A 17,876-nucleotide genomic window follows, 5' to 3' on the forward strand; every position below is an offset into this window, starting at 1 on the left:
TAGAACAATAGGCAGGTAGGATCCTAGAATGCAACAACTGATTGGCTTGCAGGAGGAGACGAATCAGGCTCCAGGAGGGAAGCAGAATCAGACGGGACTCATTGTGTAAATAATGTGTATAAAAGCCTGAGGTTTAGGGGGCAATTCAATCACTGTTTTACAAGCTGCAATAAAGAGCATGAAATCACTGCAGGACTCCAAGTATATTTCACCTACCTTTCAGTCTATAAGCCAGATTCTAAGCATTGCACTCCTCTCTGTAGTCCTGCCATTACTGAAGTTGAAAAGAAATTATAAAGCCCCTTAGAATAGGGCAGAAAAACAGGAGCCTCTTTTGCAGAGGTAGAAAACTTTGTGAAACTGTGGGCAGATGCAGCCCAGTTCATTGTAGTGGCTAGAGTGTAGGACTAGGATCTGGGAAACAATACATTGGTCATAAAACATCTGGCATTTGCTCATACTTGCATTGTTAATTGCTACTGAGAATCTTAGCTATCGATACTGTAATGGTTGATGATTTGAGCAAAGTTTCCTTCAATATAAAATGTGCTTTCCTGAAGCTACTGGGAGAAAAACAAACATAATTTCAGTTGCAGGTTTCTCTTTTTCCGGCAAAAGTTCCCTATTGTACTGGGTCCTTTTTCAGATGTTCTGAGGTAGAAAACAGTATTTGTACATCTTTTAAGATGACAGAGAGTTACTGAAAAATTATACCGTGCAAGGTTTAGAAATATTTCTTCATATATCGTTGGCTTTCAACGACTGACCCTTAAATATTGCACCTTTTCAGTAATACCCTCTGACAAAACATAAATTCTTCCATATTATGATTCAAAAATGTCTCAACAAGTCAACAAACATTAGCTCCTCTTTTTCTTCTTTCACACCTTAATAATTTTTGTCACATAGCAACAGTGAATATCGGTAGAAATAAATTGTTGTTTACATCTTCCTCTGTTTATTTATTTACTTCAAAATTACAGGTGGTATCCTGGCAAACTGAAATGCTTTCAGGTGCCGCTGATTTCAGGGGGAAGAGTTAAAACACATACAGTACTGAAAATTCTCCCATGGAAATCAATGGGACTTCAGACTGGGTTCACGCAGCCAGCAGACTCAGATTGCAAAAAGCTTTTCCAGGGCTGTATATACTGCTTCAGGATACAGCTGGGGCGGGGACCGCAAGTCTCAATACTCTCCCCACCAACCATGTTGACTCTTTGCAAATAGAAAGAAAGCGTGCCAGGCATTGTGGCTAGTTCATGCCAGAATCCACCACTTTAACAGTCCTGGTTTTTGAAGTGGATTTTTTGTTAGTGAGGCCTGATCACAGACTGTGACCTCACCACAAGACCAGTGTTGTTGTTTAGTCGTTTAGTCATGTCCGACTCTTCGTGACCCCATGGACCAGAGCACGCCAGGCACTCCTGTCTTCCACTGCCTCCTGCAGTTTGGTCAAACTCATGCTGGTAGCTTTGAGAACACTGTCCAACCATCTCGTCCTCTGTCGTCCCCTTCTCCTTGTGCCCTCAATCTTTCCCAAAGTCTTTTCCAGGGAGTCTTCTCTTCTCATGAGGTGGCCAAAGTATTGGAGCCTCAGCTTCACGATCTGTCCTTCCAGTGAGCACTCAGGGCTGATTTCCTTCAGAATGGATAGGTTTGATCTTCTTGCAGTCCAAGGGACTCTCAAGAGTCTCCTCCAGCACCATAATTCAAAAGCATCAATTCTTCGGTGATCAGCCTTCTTTATGGTCCAGCTCTCATTCCATACATCACTACAAGACCAGTAGGAACCAGTTAAAGAGGAACCTAACAGCTGAATGCTAAGGTGAAAAAACAGCTTCATATAAGCAGTTCTGGATTTACGTATAAGCTAAACAAGCTATAGCTTAGGGCCTCACTCTCTTGGGGGGCCCCAAAAAAATTGAAGAAGAAAAAAAAATGAATATATATTTCCAAAATATAAGATAAAAAACGAATAAAAATAAAACCTACATACAGCAACAGTGTTGTGTAGGCTCCTATGATGTAAGTAGTAATAATAATAATAAAATTTTATTTGTAAGCTTGCTCCCTAAAATATCAGTGGTTTGTTCATTTCTATATATAGGGTGCCTACATTCTGCATGTGCAAATGCCTTTATTACCTATTAGGCCCATAAATTATCATATAACATATATTCAACAGAAAATCACAGTGACAATTTGTTGTTGACAATGGACAGCTGGACATATAAAGGGCCCCATTGCCTTCAGTAGCTTAGGGCCTCATCAAACCTAAATCTGGCCCTGCATATAAGGTACAAGGAGGGCTCTGACACATACCATAAAAAAAGGATTGAGTAAGTTACATTGCATGGACTGTGGTTGGATGAGAAATTGACAAGTGCTGGGTTGGGTAGAGGACGAACAGCTTTGATAGCATATATTTGCTATATTGTTTGTGTGTCCTAATGGAATTGCTCTCGCAGACTCTTTGGATTCCAGTGGTGTTTGGCAGTGGAACAGTCTCCCACAAGAGGTGGTGGACTCTCCTTCCTTGGAGATTTTTTAAGCAGAGGTTGGAGGGCCATCAGTCATGGATGCTTGAGCTGAGATTCCTGCATTGCAAGGGGTTGGACGCTTGGGTCCCTTCCAACTCTAAATTCTATGATTCTATGGTCCAGTAATGCATTACTAAATAAAGCCTGACCAATTAGGAACTTGGTGTGAGCCTCCATGTCTGAACCCCCAAGGAAACAGTGGAGGTAGAACATAGCCATTATAGTTTTTTCCCAAAAAATTTTTTATTGGTTTTCACAAATTCAAAACACACAAACAAACAAACAAACATCCTGCTTAAGTCTTGGTAACATCATTAAGTGACTTCCTCAAATCCCCTTGGTTGAATTTCATTATATCTCATTTTAACAGTTTTCCAAAATCGATTTTCTCAAAAAATTAACTTGGTCACTTAACATCTTTCATTCTTTCCAGTTTGACTTTAAACATCTTAAATCTTATCCTTACATATTTAAATCCTAATCCTATCTATTTATTTGCAAGCTTTCCCCATTAAATTATTTTAACATATTTAGCTAAGTAGTCTTTAAATTTCTTCCATTCTTCCTGGTACTCCTCCTTCTGGTCGCGGACTCTTCCAGTCAGGTCGGCCAGCTCCGAAAAATCCATCATCTTCATCTGCCAATCTTCCACTGTTGGTACTTCCTGTCAGTGGCGTAGCGTGGGGGGTGCCAGGGGTGCCGGCCGCACCGGGCGCAACTTGGGCGGGGGGCGCACTCGCACTAACAGCTCTCTGCCCCTACTAAAATCCACGGGTTAGGGAGCCCGCGCTCGCTCGGCTTGGCGAGGAGGTCACAGAAGGGGGAGAGCAAAGCCTTCTGCCGCGGGCAAAAAAAGGAGAGGAAGCCAGGCGGGCGGGCAGGCGGGCGGGCTGGCTGGCTGGCGGGGGTCTGGCTGCGCCTGCTGCTGCCGTTGCCGGTGCTGCCGGGCTTTGACAGCTTGGCGAAGTGGAGGGAGAGGAACTTTATGGTAATTACGGCTCTCTCTCCACTGGCCGCCTGGGTAGTGAGCCGAGCCGAGCAGGGAGTCTGGCGAGGGGGAGGGAAGAGACTTTCCCCCCTTTTTTCCACCTCGCCTGGTCAGAAAGGAGAGCGGAGTCTCCTCAGGGCGCCCTCAGGCAGGGCAGGGCAAGGCAAGCAGAGCGAGGAGGAGAGAGAGGGGAAGGGGGGGGGAGCAGCCAGGAAACGCCGCGGTGTGGAGGGGGAATCAATTAAAGAGAGAAAGCGAAAAGCCTTGGAGAAAGGGAAAAAAGGAAAGAAAAGAGGCAGCTCCGGGGGAAAGAGAAGCCTCGCTGCTGCTGCTTGGGAGAGTAAATTACTGTACATGCCTTGCCCCGGGTTAGGGGGCGCAAATTACTTGCCTTGCCCCGGGTTAGGGGGCGCAAATTACTTGCCTTGCCCCGGGTGCTGATAACCCACGCTACGCCGCTGCTTCCTGTGTTTTCCAATTATTCGCTAACAAAATTCTTGCTGCAGTTGTGGCATGCAAAAATAATTTAACAACTTTCTTGGGCATTTCCAAACCTATTATTCCAAGAAGAAAGGCCTCTGGTTTCTTAGTAAATGTATATTTCAACATTTTTTTCAGTTCATTATAAATCTTTTCCCAGAAGTCTTTCACCTTGGTACAGGTCTACCACATATGGTAAAAGGTACCCTCCTTTCCTTTACATTTCCAACATAGATTATCACTGTTGTCATAAATCTTTGCTAACTTTACAGGGGTCAAGTACCATCTATACATCATTTTCATTATGTTTTCCTTTAACATTGTACATGCAGTGAACTTGACCCCTTTCCTCCACATAGCCAGTATGTGTAATCTCCATCGATAGCCCTTTCCTTCGTGAATTTGTCTTCTAAAGCCATCTAGGTTGGTGGCCATCAATGCTCAACGCAAGAAGGTTGGGAGTGGCAACAGGACAGGGCCATCTTGCACAGAAGCTGCCATGGGGCACAGAAGCTGCCATGGGGCACAGCTGGCACACATGGTGCCATGTGCCCTTGCCTGCTTTATCCCCCACATTTTCTTTGAACACCCAACTAGGCTTTCGACTGACTGCCAATGAAATCAAAGGCATCGCACCGAGAGAACCCAAGCACTTTATGCAAGCATTTACTTAAGCATACTAACATATAAAATATGAATTATTTACCTGATGGACTGTGAGAGCCTCAAAGGAACTCTATTCTCTGTCATAGCCATGCCTTTCAAACAGTTCCAGAGAAAGAAAACAAAGTCTTTTGATTCGATAATCCTGTGTGTGCATACTCAAGTTAACACTTCAAAGGGAGCATTTCCAGATATTTTACATTTCCTCCCCCCTCAAAATACAGAAACCCATTAGGCATGTCAAGTATATTCTGAAGCTCAGCTCGGGTGCAAATCTTGTTTCAAATTCCCACATCCAGGCAGAGTATTTATTGATGTATTAAACCATTGTGTGCCTGGACGATGAGAAACTGGGAAAAACTCTTTAGGAGAGTTTCCCAGCAAAGAAAATAGGTAATTTTGGTTTGTCCCAGACGTATAAGAAACAGAATAACTTTTTGCATGTTTCAAATGCCTAGTCCAGGGTTGGATGGGGGGGCCTCCCCACATCCCCACAGAGCTAATCTGTTGGGGGCCACATGCTGGGGGGGGGGTCAGGCAGGACCAAAACTAGTGGAGAGTGGGGCTAGATTCAAAACTGGTTGGGTTCCCTCTTTTCTTTCCCTCTCTTTGTGGAATGGCTGTATCTCAGTGGTAGAGCATCTGCTTTGCATGCTAAAGCTCTCAGGTTCAACCCAGGTAGAGCCTTGGAAATAATGTTGTTACAGTGTTGGACTTAGGACCTAGGAGACTAGGGACGCTTTAGTGGAGATTCCTGCATTGCATGCGGTTGGGCTAAATGACCCTCAAGATCACTTGCAACTCTACAATTCTACAACTCTTAGCCTAACCTACAATTTTGTAACTCTTAGCCTAAGAGGGTTATTGCAAGGGTAAAGTGGGAAGGGGGATCATGCCTGCTACTGCCTTGAGCTCCTTTAAGGAAAGGTGGGATAGAAATCTAATATTTAAATCAATGCCCCTCTTTGAGGCCCTAGAGAGCCACCTCCATTGTGTGTTGATGATACAGAGATAGATAGACCACAGATTGACTTGCCATATATGTTCATCTTCTCGGTAGTGGCACCCGCCCTGTGGAACGCCCTCCCATCAGATGTCACGGAAATAAGCAACTGTCCTACTTTTAAAAGACATCTGAAGGCAGCCCTGTTTAGGGAAGTTTTTAATGTTTAATGCTGTATTGTGTTTTTAATATTTGATTGGGAACCGCCCAGAGTGGCTGGGGAAACCCAGCCAGATGTGCAGGGTATAAATAAATTACTATTATTATTATTATTATTATTATTATTATTATCATCATCATCATCATCATCATCATCATCAGCCACCAGCTTTTCTCTCTGTTTGTCATCCTGCTTGGCGCCATTTCCCCTCTCCTTCTCACCTGCATTTGATGGAGAGCCACATGAAAGGAGGTCGAGGGCCACATATATACCTTTGTTGTCCCAGAGCAAGAAAGGGTGCCTAAGATGAACACTGGCAAGTATATTCTGTGCAGCTGCATCCCATTCTCACACGCAAAGGGCAAAAAAATACAGCGTCCTGACAAAATAGATCAGAACAAGTGGAAGAATGCCAAAAGAGTTTCCTCCATCTCCACCAAAAGCCCGTGTCGTGGGCATGTGTGGAACTCATGCGATGGAAGCCTAGCAGTTTTTCTAAGGACATTTCTGTACCTCCATATGTCAATAAACAAGCAATTTTCACCCTACCCACCCCCCAAAAAAATATCTAAGCCAATGTTCCTGCTAGGTCTGTTTGAGATTCCACTCCAAATGTAAGTGTTTTTTGAATTGTATCTGGCATCGATTTGGACTGATTGCATCAAATAAACAATCTTCCTGGAGTTAAATATATTTGATGGAGACAATTGAGGTGCTTCAGTCCCTATCCAGCGTTCATGGATAATCCTTTTACTTGGTTCAAAATCTATTGACCACCTCCATCGCTCACGCAAGCTTCTCATTTAAATTCATTTTCTCTCCATAGGCTCACTCCAAAGAATTTCCTTTTATCCTCCCTAAATAATGGACATAATAGCATGAAAACTTTGCCTGACAGCTCTGGAATTCCCCCCTTATTACACCAACACGTGGCACACACGAAAAAACCTCTAATACAGTGGTTCCTCGGATTAAGAACTTAATTTGTTCTGGAGGTCCGTTCTTAACCTGAAACTGTTCTTAACTTGAAGCACCACTTTAGTTAATGGGGCCTCCTGCTGCTGCTGCACCGCTGGAGCACGATTTCTGTTCCCATCCTGAAGCAAAGTTCTTAACCCGAGGTACTATTTCTGGGTTAGTGGAGTCTGTAACCTGAAGCGTCTGTAACCTGAGGTACCACTGTAAGGCAAATTCTAATTGCATGACAGGATTGTTAATTGGAAAAGGTTCAAAACCAGGAATAGCATCGTCAAAGATCAGTTCACTTAATTCATTTAAAGAAAGGTGTCAAAGCGTTGTGGTTGGCTGAAATGATTTCAACAGTGAGGGAATGGCACTCTGCACATTGAGAGTCAGTGACTGCTACCAGCTTAGGTAAAGGTAAAGGGACTCCTGACCATTAGGTCCAGTCGTGACCCACTCTGGGGTTGCGGCATTCATCTTGCTTTATTGGCCAAGGGAGCTGGCGTACAGCTTCCGGGTCATGTGGCCAGCATGACTAAGCCACTTCTGGCGAACCAGAGCAGCGCACGGAAACTCAGTTTACCTTCCCGCCAGAGCAGTACCTACTTATCTACTTGCACTTTGATGTGCTTTCAAACTGCTAGGTTGGCAGGAGCAGGGACCAAGCAATGGGAGCTCACCCTGTCGCAGGGATTTGAACTGCCAACCTTCTGATCAGCAAGTCCTGGGCTCTGTGGTTTAACCCAAAGCGTCACCTGCGTCCCACTACCAGCTTAGATGACTTTAAAAGAGGATTGGACAAATTTATGGAGGAAAAGGCTTTCAATGGCTACTAGTCATCAGGGCTACTAGCCATGGTCAGTGGCAGTAATGATTCCTGGAAGATGCAGGAGGGTTTGAATACCCTTGCAAGTCTTGCTTGCAATTTTTCCCCAGACATCTAAGAAATACTCTCTTTTCCAGAGAGTTGTTGGCATCCGTCTGTCTCAGGAAACAATGGAAGAGTGTGCCTTCCATTGGGCAAAGTCAAACTGTTGAAGAGTTACAATGCCTGCTGTGGCTGTAGAGACTGATACAGGAAAGATGTGCTTATTGTAGGTGAGAAGAGAAGAAACACCATGGAGCAGCAAAACTAGGCGTCTGCCCCACCTGCAACAAAACATCTCTCTCCTGTATTGGTCTCTACAGCCACAGCAGGCTCTGTAACTCTCCAACAGTTTGACTTTACCCTCAAAGGAATAGTCTTCCATTGTCTCCCGAGATGCCAACGACTCTCTACTTCCATGGTAAAATGTCTCTTTCAATATAATGGAAGCAGTTCATTCCAATAGGATGGAATAACCTCCCCAACTTTGAAGAGGAATGGGTTCTCCTCCTGCACTGTGTTTCGGACCTTGCACCTCTTTCTTCTGTCCCTATCATAGGAGCCAACTCCTAGGGACAGAGGTCTCTTTGCCCCCCAATAAAATATTTGAGGGGGCCCCAAAGTTGACAGCAATTGCCATTTAAATGGTGTGTATGTGCCGCATCTTGTGAGCAATTAAGTGGGGTGGGACTTACCTGCCCCCCCCAAAAAAAAATATTTTATTTAAGCTGGCACCCCTGGTCCCTATTCAGTGTAATCAAAGGGAGCTTTTACATCAAAGGGAGCTGGAATAAAAGAGGTGAAGAGAGAAAAAACAAAAGCAAAAATACCAGAGGGAGTAGGGACTCCAACCTCTTGATGGAAGACAGTCTTTAGAAGCCAGCCCTCCATCACTGAGCTACTTCATATGGCAAATCCTAACAGAGATATTCTGAACAAAAAGCCAGAAAACAGATCTTGGCATATAGTCTTTCAAAAAGTTCTTCATTGCATTACTTTTTTCTTGGTCACACTTAGTATGTTCTGATCAACATTCAGCAGAGATATGTGCCAGTTCTTTAGGCTTGCCTTCGACACTGGGAATCACCCTGTATATTAAGCTTGTTGTGTCACCTTGGTTATTCATTCTGGCTCTACACAAGATCTGGCTTTCTAGCGGCCACATTTGACAAGTCTTATACACCTCCCTGGCAGGATCTCTTAATACAGGCCTGCAGCAGAGCTTCTCCTAATGCAAGAGAAGAGAGCAGTTTGGAGGCTTAATGAGACAAGGAGCAATTACTTCACCGTGTCTGAATACAACACATATTGGAACATAGCAAGCTGCCTTATCGAAAATCAAATTATTTGTGGTCATCAGCATGCATACCAGGTTTCCATATTCTGCTCTCCCTTGCCTTTTGGGGTGAGGCGGGGGGCTCAGGTGGCTCTTTAGGGTTCAACGTGTCTGGCCTGCGGAAGAATCTTAAACTTCTTTGGTTTCTGAGGTTCACCCTTGAATTGTAAGAGAGGCTAGATAAAACTGGCTCAAAGCGCCACCTTCTGGATCCCGAAAAATACAGATGGATTAAACTCCCAAACAGTAGAACTCATATACCGTAGTTGCATGCATTCAAACAATCACTTTTTAATTCGGCACAGGACTGACTCTCTCTCTCTTTCTCCCCCTTCCTGCTGTGCAGACTGGTGGTTTGTCAATTTCTTTCTCTGTGGAGGCATATTGATTCTATTGTCAATAGGGATGGAAGGAACTGTCAATTCTGGCCTCTCTCGACTCCCCCTTTTCTTTCATTCTCCAGATTTCCACATCATTTTGTGAATTTTAAAAGGCATCACGCACACACAAAAATTGCCAGAATATTTCAGGCACAGCACATCTCTCCTAACATAAACACGATTGTATGCATTTTTGCCTTAGACGGTTTCTGCAAACAATTTGCCCTGACAAGATGCATTTCTGTACCTTGTTTCCATATGCGTTCTTATGCATGCCTTCCGCGAAGGCGTGCAGTTTTGTACACGTTATTTGCTTGGGGAACTGCATTACAAAATCTGGAGGAGGAGACATTCCAAAGAAGAGTTGTGTTTTGCTTGGCATGTTGCAGTGGCGTAGCGTGGGGGGTGCAGGGGGGGCCGGCCGCACTGGGCGCAACATCTGGGGGTTGGGGTTAGTGGGCGCAAATCCATGGGTTAGGGGGTGCAAATTACTTGCCTTGCTGACAACCCACACTACGCCACTGGCATGTTGCCTCAGGCACTGCAAATTAGCTAGATTCTCAGTAAAATGCGAGCCAGACTGAATTTCCCTGCCAATCATAATAAAAAGGAAATAGGGATAGAGAGAGCAACCCTATGCACAAGAAGCTGGCGTAAAGCAAGCCAGTGTAAATGAAGTTACACCAGATCCAAACCATGTTTATTGTGGCGGATGGCGGCAGCTGCTCTGCCAAAGCCTGCTAGAGGGAAGCCAGCCCTTTTCGGTGTCCTATGCTGGATTTCCAGTCATGTGACGGAGCTGAATGGGTTTAGGATTTTGCCTAAGTCCCCCATCTCTGGCCATGCCCCACTGATTCTGGGATAGCTCAGTTGGGAGAGAAAAAGACCCAGGGTCATGGGTCCGAGTCCCATGTTGGGCAAAAAGATTCCTGCACTGCAGAGGGTTGGAGATGACCCTCATGGTCTCTTTCTGTTAAGTTGTGGGTGAACATATCAGACGACACAGCGATTCTTCAGACAGCTCTTGTTTATTCACAGAACAGAACTGAACTGAGGGGTTCAGCCAACCTGCTTATATAGAGCTCAACTACAAAGCAACAGTAACAACTTGCTGTAACTATCCAATCACTGAACGTTGCTTTTTAAGCCAACTGAGGGAACGTGTCCAGAGGAGGCCAACCAAAATGGTCAAAGGCCTGGAAACGATGCCTTATGAGGAATGGCTAAGGGAGCTGGGCATGTTTAGCCTGGAGAAGAGGAGGTTAAGGGGTGATATGATAGCCATGTTCAAATATATAAAAGGATGTCACATAGAGGAGGGAGAAAGGTTGTTTTCTGCTGCTCCAGAGAAGCGGACACGGAGCAATGGATCCAAACTACAAGAAAGAAGATTCCACCTAAACATTAGGAAGAACTTCCTGACAGTAAGAGCTGTTCGACAGTGGAATTTGCTGCCAAGGAGTATGGTGGAGTCTCCTTCTTTGGAGGTCTTTAAGCAGAGGCTTGACAACCATATGTCAGGAGTGCTCTGATGGTGTTCCCTGCTTGGCAGAGGGTTGGACTCGATGGCCCTTGTGGTCTCTTCCAACTCTATGATTCTATGAGGGAAAGGGTAGGCGCGGAGGAAGCATTGGCATTTAATTTAGTGTTGAGAAAAGCAGGAGGAATACAACTGTGAGTGCCGGCACCTTTTTTTCTAGAAAAAAAAAGCATTGCACACACCAAGTCTGATTGCTATCTCAGCTGAAGCTCCCATGTGTTTGCTTAGTAAATCTTCTGGCAATTGTTGCACCATTTTCGAGATGCAGACCTAATCCTATTTTCTCCTTTTAGCATCCCTGCACTAACTGCTCCATGTCTTGGAGTTCTCCGATGACCTAAAGCAGCCTCACCTTTTGAAAGCAGGCGCACACCGCAAAAGGGAAAAGGAGAAATTCTTTCACAGTGACACAGGGAGGGGAGCGCTCTGCAAAGCGTTGAGGCTCCCCCGGCCCCCAATTATTTGCTTTTTATAGTACTTTTCTGTGTTTGATCTCTCAGAGGGCCCAATCAAATCCTTCCACTTATGTTTCTGCTAAAACAAGATGAATCACAATGTCTTTATTCATTTCCTAAGTGAGAGGGAAACACTCAAAATTTAAATTTAACAAATGTGTCATTTTGTACCCAGTTGTGGGTGCATGTGGGTGTGCGTACACAAAAGAAAGGATATAAGCAAGGGAATCTGGAAAAACCCATTTTGACTTTGACTACTGTTTGACTGAAGAAGTCCCATTCAATACTAAGAAGCTGCTCACTTTACGCTTCAACTCAGAAAAGTCTAGGATAATTATTGTTGTTATCTTTTTATTATGGGATGAAGTAATTAAAGTCATTGCATGATCAGTCGGAAGGGCCATAGCTCAGTGGCAGAATGTTTACTTTGCAAGCAGAACTTCCCAGGTTCAGTCCCTGGAGAGACTCCTTCCTGAAACCCTGAAGAGCAGCTGCCAGTCAGTGTAGGCTATACTGAACTGGGGGGGGGAACCATCAGCATAATGCTGCTTCCTATGTTCCTAATGACTTCAAGTCACACAGCAGAACTTCCTCGCTCCAGATGCCACCTGCGCACACACACACACACACACACACACACAGCTGCTCTGAGTGTTTCACCAACCCTCTGGAGCAGACTCTGGGGTTGCAGGGACATATAAGGGAGGAGATGCAGTTCTGTTGCATGATTAAAAGTCGTTCAACTCCTGCAATGATCTTGGATGCAGACTGAGCAAAATCTCATATTGTGTATCATACCATCAGTGTATAGACGGAGCATTCCACTTCCATAGGCAACACAGGCAGATCCCTTATTCTTTTTAAAATTAACACCCCGTACTATATCTCTAGGCATCAAGGCAACTTAGAAAAACAAATACAACAGTCCAGTAGTAGTAGTAGTAATAGTAGTAAAGTAAAGGGTAAAGTTAAAGGGACCCCTGACCACTAGGTCCAGTCGTGACAGACTGTGGGGTTGCGGCGCTCATCTCGCTTTATTGGCCAAGGGAGCCGGCGTACAGCTTCCGGGTCATGTGGCCAGCAGGACTAAGCCGCTTCTGGTGAACCAGAGCAGCGCACGGAAACGCCGTTTACCTTCCCGCTGGAGCAGTACCTATTTATCTACTTGTACTTTGACGTGCTTTCGAACTGCTAGGTTGGTAGGAGCAGGGACCGAGCAACGGGAGCTCACCCCATTGTGGGGATTCGAACCGCCGACCTTCTGATCAGCAAGTCCTAGGCTCTGTGGTTTAACCCACAGTGCCACCCGCATCCCAGTAGTAGTAGTAGTATTTCTCTAATGTGTACTACACCTTCGGGTCCCAGGGCAAGTTACACCATTTAAAAATACAATATTCAAATCAGTTAAAACAAATTACCGTCAGGAGAATAACATGGGCCCTGAAACATATATCTCAGGTGTCAAAGACATGCATTTTCAGAAACCTACATAATGAAGGTACCAGGTGCACCTCTGTGGGGAAGCAATGCGACAGCTTAGGGGCTCCCACAGAGAAAATTACTTCAAAACTATCAATTAACTACATTCTGTAGTCCTGGCATATTTTGTATCAAAGCCATGATGAAAATTGCACTTTCCCCCCCTTTCTCATCTAACGCTAAGCAAGGTTGGCAGCAAACAAATTTCCAAGGGGTGTGTTGTTCCAGAGTTGGGGTGCCAAGCTGGGAAAGCCTGTTGCAAATTCTGTGCACCCGTTCCCTAGGAGTTGACTGTCTAAAACAGAAAGGGCCCTGTAATTGGGCAGGGTGGAGCAGCTGCCTCAGATGGCAGATGCAAGAGGGTGGCGGTGGACATCCACCATTCCCCTGGTTTGCCCTCCTCTAACCTGCTCTGGACCTCCTAAGCTATCCTGTTGCCTTCAGTTATGGTGGAGAACATCATCACATTGCCCGTGTTGCAACAAGATTAATCTTCCAGTCCGTTGGATTCTGTATGTGGAGTGGAAGATGCTTCAGGCAATAAAATGTCTTGAGTCAGTTCTGTTCCTTATGAACCACATACAGCAAGACCACGGCTCAAGTGACAATTGCTTTTACAAGGAAAACAAGTTACAAATAGGTAGCCGTGTTGGTCTGCCATAGTCAAAACAAAAAAATTCCTTCCAGTAGCACCTTAAAGACCAACTAAGTCAGTTCTTGGTATGAGCTTTTGTGTGCATGCACACTTTAGTCATACAAAAAAATGGTGCTTCTTACATATACTTCAACCACTTTGAGGTTTTTAAGAATCAAGTGTTGTATAAGTTTTACGAAATAAATAGATAAGATGAAATTCACAAGACACTGAGTGAGACGTCTCACCTAACATTACAGGAAGTCCCGCTAGCCAAATGCAGACCTGTCTATACACCTTTGACCTCGGACACTTCAAGAATGTTCAGTGCTGCTGTCCATATCTGACTCTGCTCAGCTGCCATGGCTCAAATCCAGCAAATAGACCCTTACACTGCATTCAACAGACCATTTACTCTGGAGTGCTCCAACAGAATTATATAACGCTCCAATCCTCTTTTTCAAGATTAAGTTTCTATTACATTTTCTCCATGGTTATCTACCATTCTCAGCCCCTAGAGCACCAATATACTTTCACTTCAGAGTATACTGGTTAGGACCATTGCTATAAGAGTTCAGACTCCCTTTTCATCAGTGTACTTCCCTTTATCCAGCTTCCTATCCTTATTTTCCTTATGTTCCACCAATTTCCTGTTACAGGATCATGAAGTAGAATTACTATTAGCAGGTTGCACTCATTCTCACTAATAATTAGGCTAAGAACCAGTGAAAAAGGAAATCAATGATTGACTGTTAAAGTGAACAACAACTCCATACAAGGTACAAGGTACATGGACTGTGGTTGGATAAGAAATGGTGAAGCACTGAGGTGGCAGCAGGTAGTTGGGTAAAGGATGAGAAACTTAAAAAAAAAAAGATATTTATTAAAATTTCAAAGGTTATACAAAAAAACCCAATAGTAATAAAAACAAAACACAAACACAAAAAATAACAAATATAAAAAATACAAAACTAAAAACAAGTTAAAAACAAGTAAAATTTCATTCCCTTATTTTCTTATAACTTACTTCCCAGACCTCGTCATACCTCCCCTTTTTGTATTCCAGTTCTAATTATTAATTCAGCAAATCCTCACCCTTAGTTTTCATTTAATTTTCAACCTTTCTTTTCTTTTTACTTAATCATTACAGCTGAAAACCACTTAATTTCTAAACCAACATCATTCTAACATTCATTCATTTTACAGTATTTCCCAAGATAGTCCTTAAATTTCTTCCAATCCTCTTCCGCCGTCTCTCTTCCCTGGTCTCGGATTCTGCCAGTCATTTCTGCCAGTCCCATGTAGTCTATCACCTTCATCTGCCATTCTTCCAAAGTGGGTAGGTCTTGTGTCTTCCAATACTTTACGATGAGTATTCTTGCTGCTGTTGTAGCATACATAAAGAATGTTCTATCCTTCTTTGGCACCAATTGGCCGACCATGCCCAGGAGAAAGGCCTCTGGTTTCTTCAGGAAGGTATATTTAAATACCTTTTTCATTTCATTATATATCATTTCCCATAAAGCCTTAATCTTTGGGCACGTCCACCAAAGGTGAAAGAATGTGCCTTCATTTTCTTTACATTTCCAACATTTATTATCGGGCAAATGGTAGATTTTTGCAAGCTTAACTGGGGTCATGTACCACCTGTAAATCATTTTCATAATATTCTCTCTTAAGGCATTACATGCCGTAAATTTTATGCTGGTGGTCCACAACTGTTCCCAGTCAGCGAACATAATGTTATGACCAATATCTTGTGCCCACTTAATCATAGCTGATTTAACCATTTCATCCTGCGTATTCCATTTCGACAGCAAGTTATGCATCTTTGACAAATTCTTAGTTTTTGGTTCTAACAATTCTGTTTCCAATTTTGATTTTTCCACCTGGAAGCCAATTTTCCTATCTAACTTATAAGCCTCCATTATTTGGTAATAATGAAGCCAGTCTCGCACTTTATCTTTTAATTTCTCAAAATTCTGCAATTTCAATTTGTCTCCTTCTTGTTCCAAAATTTCCCAATATTTCGGCCATTTGGACTCCATATTGAGTCTTTTCACAGCCTTTGCCTCCATTGGCGAAAACCACCTTGGGGTTTTATTTTCCAACAAGTCTTTATATTTAATCCAGACATTATACAATGCTTTCCTGACAATATGGTTTTTAAATGCTTTGTGAGCTTTAACCTTGTCATACCACAAATATGCATGCCACCCAAAAATATTGTTAAAACCTTCTAAATCCAAAATGTCTGTGTTCTCAAGAAGCAGCCAGTCTTTCAACCAGCAGAATGCTGCTGATTCATAGTAAAGTTTAAAGTCTGGCAGGGCAAAACCACCCCTTTCCTTTGCATCAGTTAATATCTTAAATTTTATTCTGGGCTTCTTGCCCTGCCAGACAAATCTAGAAATGTCTTTCTGCCACTTCTTGAAACAGTCCATCTTGTCCATAATTTGCAATGTTTGAAACAAAAACAACATTCTAGGCAATACATTCATCTTTATAGCTGCTATTCTGCCCAACAAGGAAAGCTTCAAATTTGACCAGATTTCTAAATTTTTTTTCACTTCTGTCCAACATTTCTCATAATTATCTTTAAATAAGTTCACATTTTTCGCTGTCATATTAATCCCCAGATATTTCACCTTCTTAAAGTAAAGGTAAAGGTACCCCTGCCCGTACGGGCCAGTCTTGACAGACTCTGGGGTTGTGCGCCCATCTCACTCAAGAGGCCAGGGGCCAGCGCTGTCCGGAGACACTTCCGGGTCACGTGGCCAGCGTGACATCGCTGCTCTGGCGAGCCAGAGCCGCACACGGAAACGCCGTTTACCTTCCCGCTGGTAAGCGGTCCCTATTTATCTACTTGCACCCGGAGGTGCTTTCGAACTGCTAGGTTGGCAGGCGCTGGGACCGAGCAGCGGGAGCGCACCCCGCCGCAGGGATTCGAACCGCCGACCTTTCGATCAGCAAGTCCTAGGCGCTGAGGCTTTAACCCACAGCGCCACCTGCGTCCCATTTCACCTTCTTAACCACATTTAAACCTGTCTCATTCTGAAACCTCTCTTTTTCAATTGCTGTTAAGTTTTTCTCTAAAACCTTAGTTTTTGACTTATTCAGTTTAAATCCTGCTACTTGACCAAACTCTTGGATTAATTCTAAAACCCTTTTGGTACTAGATTCTGGCTCTTGTAATGTTAGTACTAGATCATCTGCAAATGCTCTCAATTTGTACTGTTTAGCTCCGACCTGTATATCTTTAACCAACTGGTCCCTTCTGATCATGTTCAACAAAACCTCCAGGACTGATATAAAAAGCAATGGGGAGATTGGGCACCCCTGACGTGTCCCTTTTTCTATCTTAAATTCTTCCGTAACCACATTATTTACAATTAATTTAGCTTTTTGCTCAGAATATATTGCACCTATACCGTTTTTGAACCCTTGGCCTACCCCCATCCCCTGAAGATTCTTTTTCATAAAGCTCCAAGAAATATTGTCAAAGGCTTTCTCCGCGTCCACAAATATCAAAACTTCTTTAGTGTTTATGTTCACTTGTAGTTTTTCCAAAATGTCAGTTATATTCCTCACATTATCTGACAAGTGTCTTCCCGGGAGAAAGCCCACTTGGGAGAAACTAAGGTGACATATATTTGCCTACGTAGCATGTGTCCTCAGCGAAAAGCTCTCACAGACTCTTTGAACACTGTCCAGTCATACCTTACTGAATAAAGTCTGGGAATTTGGTATGAATCTCCATACACAAACCCCCAAGGGGAATTTCTCCAGCACTCAACACTAGGACTTTTTGTCCCAGAACCTGACTCCAATAACTCTTTTTCTTGTTGCCTTCTTATTTGCTTGAAATTCCCCCCCCCCCACACACACACACACTTTTGGAAACTGCTTTAGAGGGATCCACCCTCTTATCTCTGTTCCCTCAAATTTAGGGTTGCCATCTTTCAAAGACGTAGAAACCAGGACACCCTGAAATTGTTGAGCTTTCTTTTTTTAGACAAACCCCAAAGCTGTTGAGGTTTTTTTCTTTTTACAAAAATGCCAAAAATATGTGATTTTTCAATTGACTTTGTTTGTTGATTGATTGATTGATTGGTTGGTTGGTTGGTTGGTTGGTTGAATATACCACCCTATACCTGGAGGTCTCAGGGCGGTTCACAGAAAAGATCACAATACATAAAATCAAAATAAGAACAATAACCCAATAACAACCCCCCCCAAAAGAGCCATGTTTTAAAAGGGTATAGAATGTCCATCAGTTCAACCAAAGGCCTTGTTAAAAAGGAACATTTTTGCCTGGCGCCTAAAGGTGTGTAATGAAGGCACCAGGTGAAATTCCCTGGGGAGAACATTCCACAGACAGGGAGCC

Source organism: Podarcis gaigeae (genome assembly GCF_964106915.1).
Source record: "Podarcis gaigeae genome assembly, chromosome: 4".
Classification (NCBI taxonomy): domain Eukaryota; kingdom Metazoa; phylum Chordata; class Lepidosauria; order Squamata; family Lacertidae; genus Podarcis; species Podarcis gaigeae.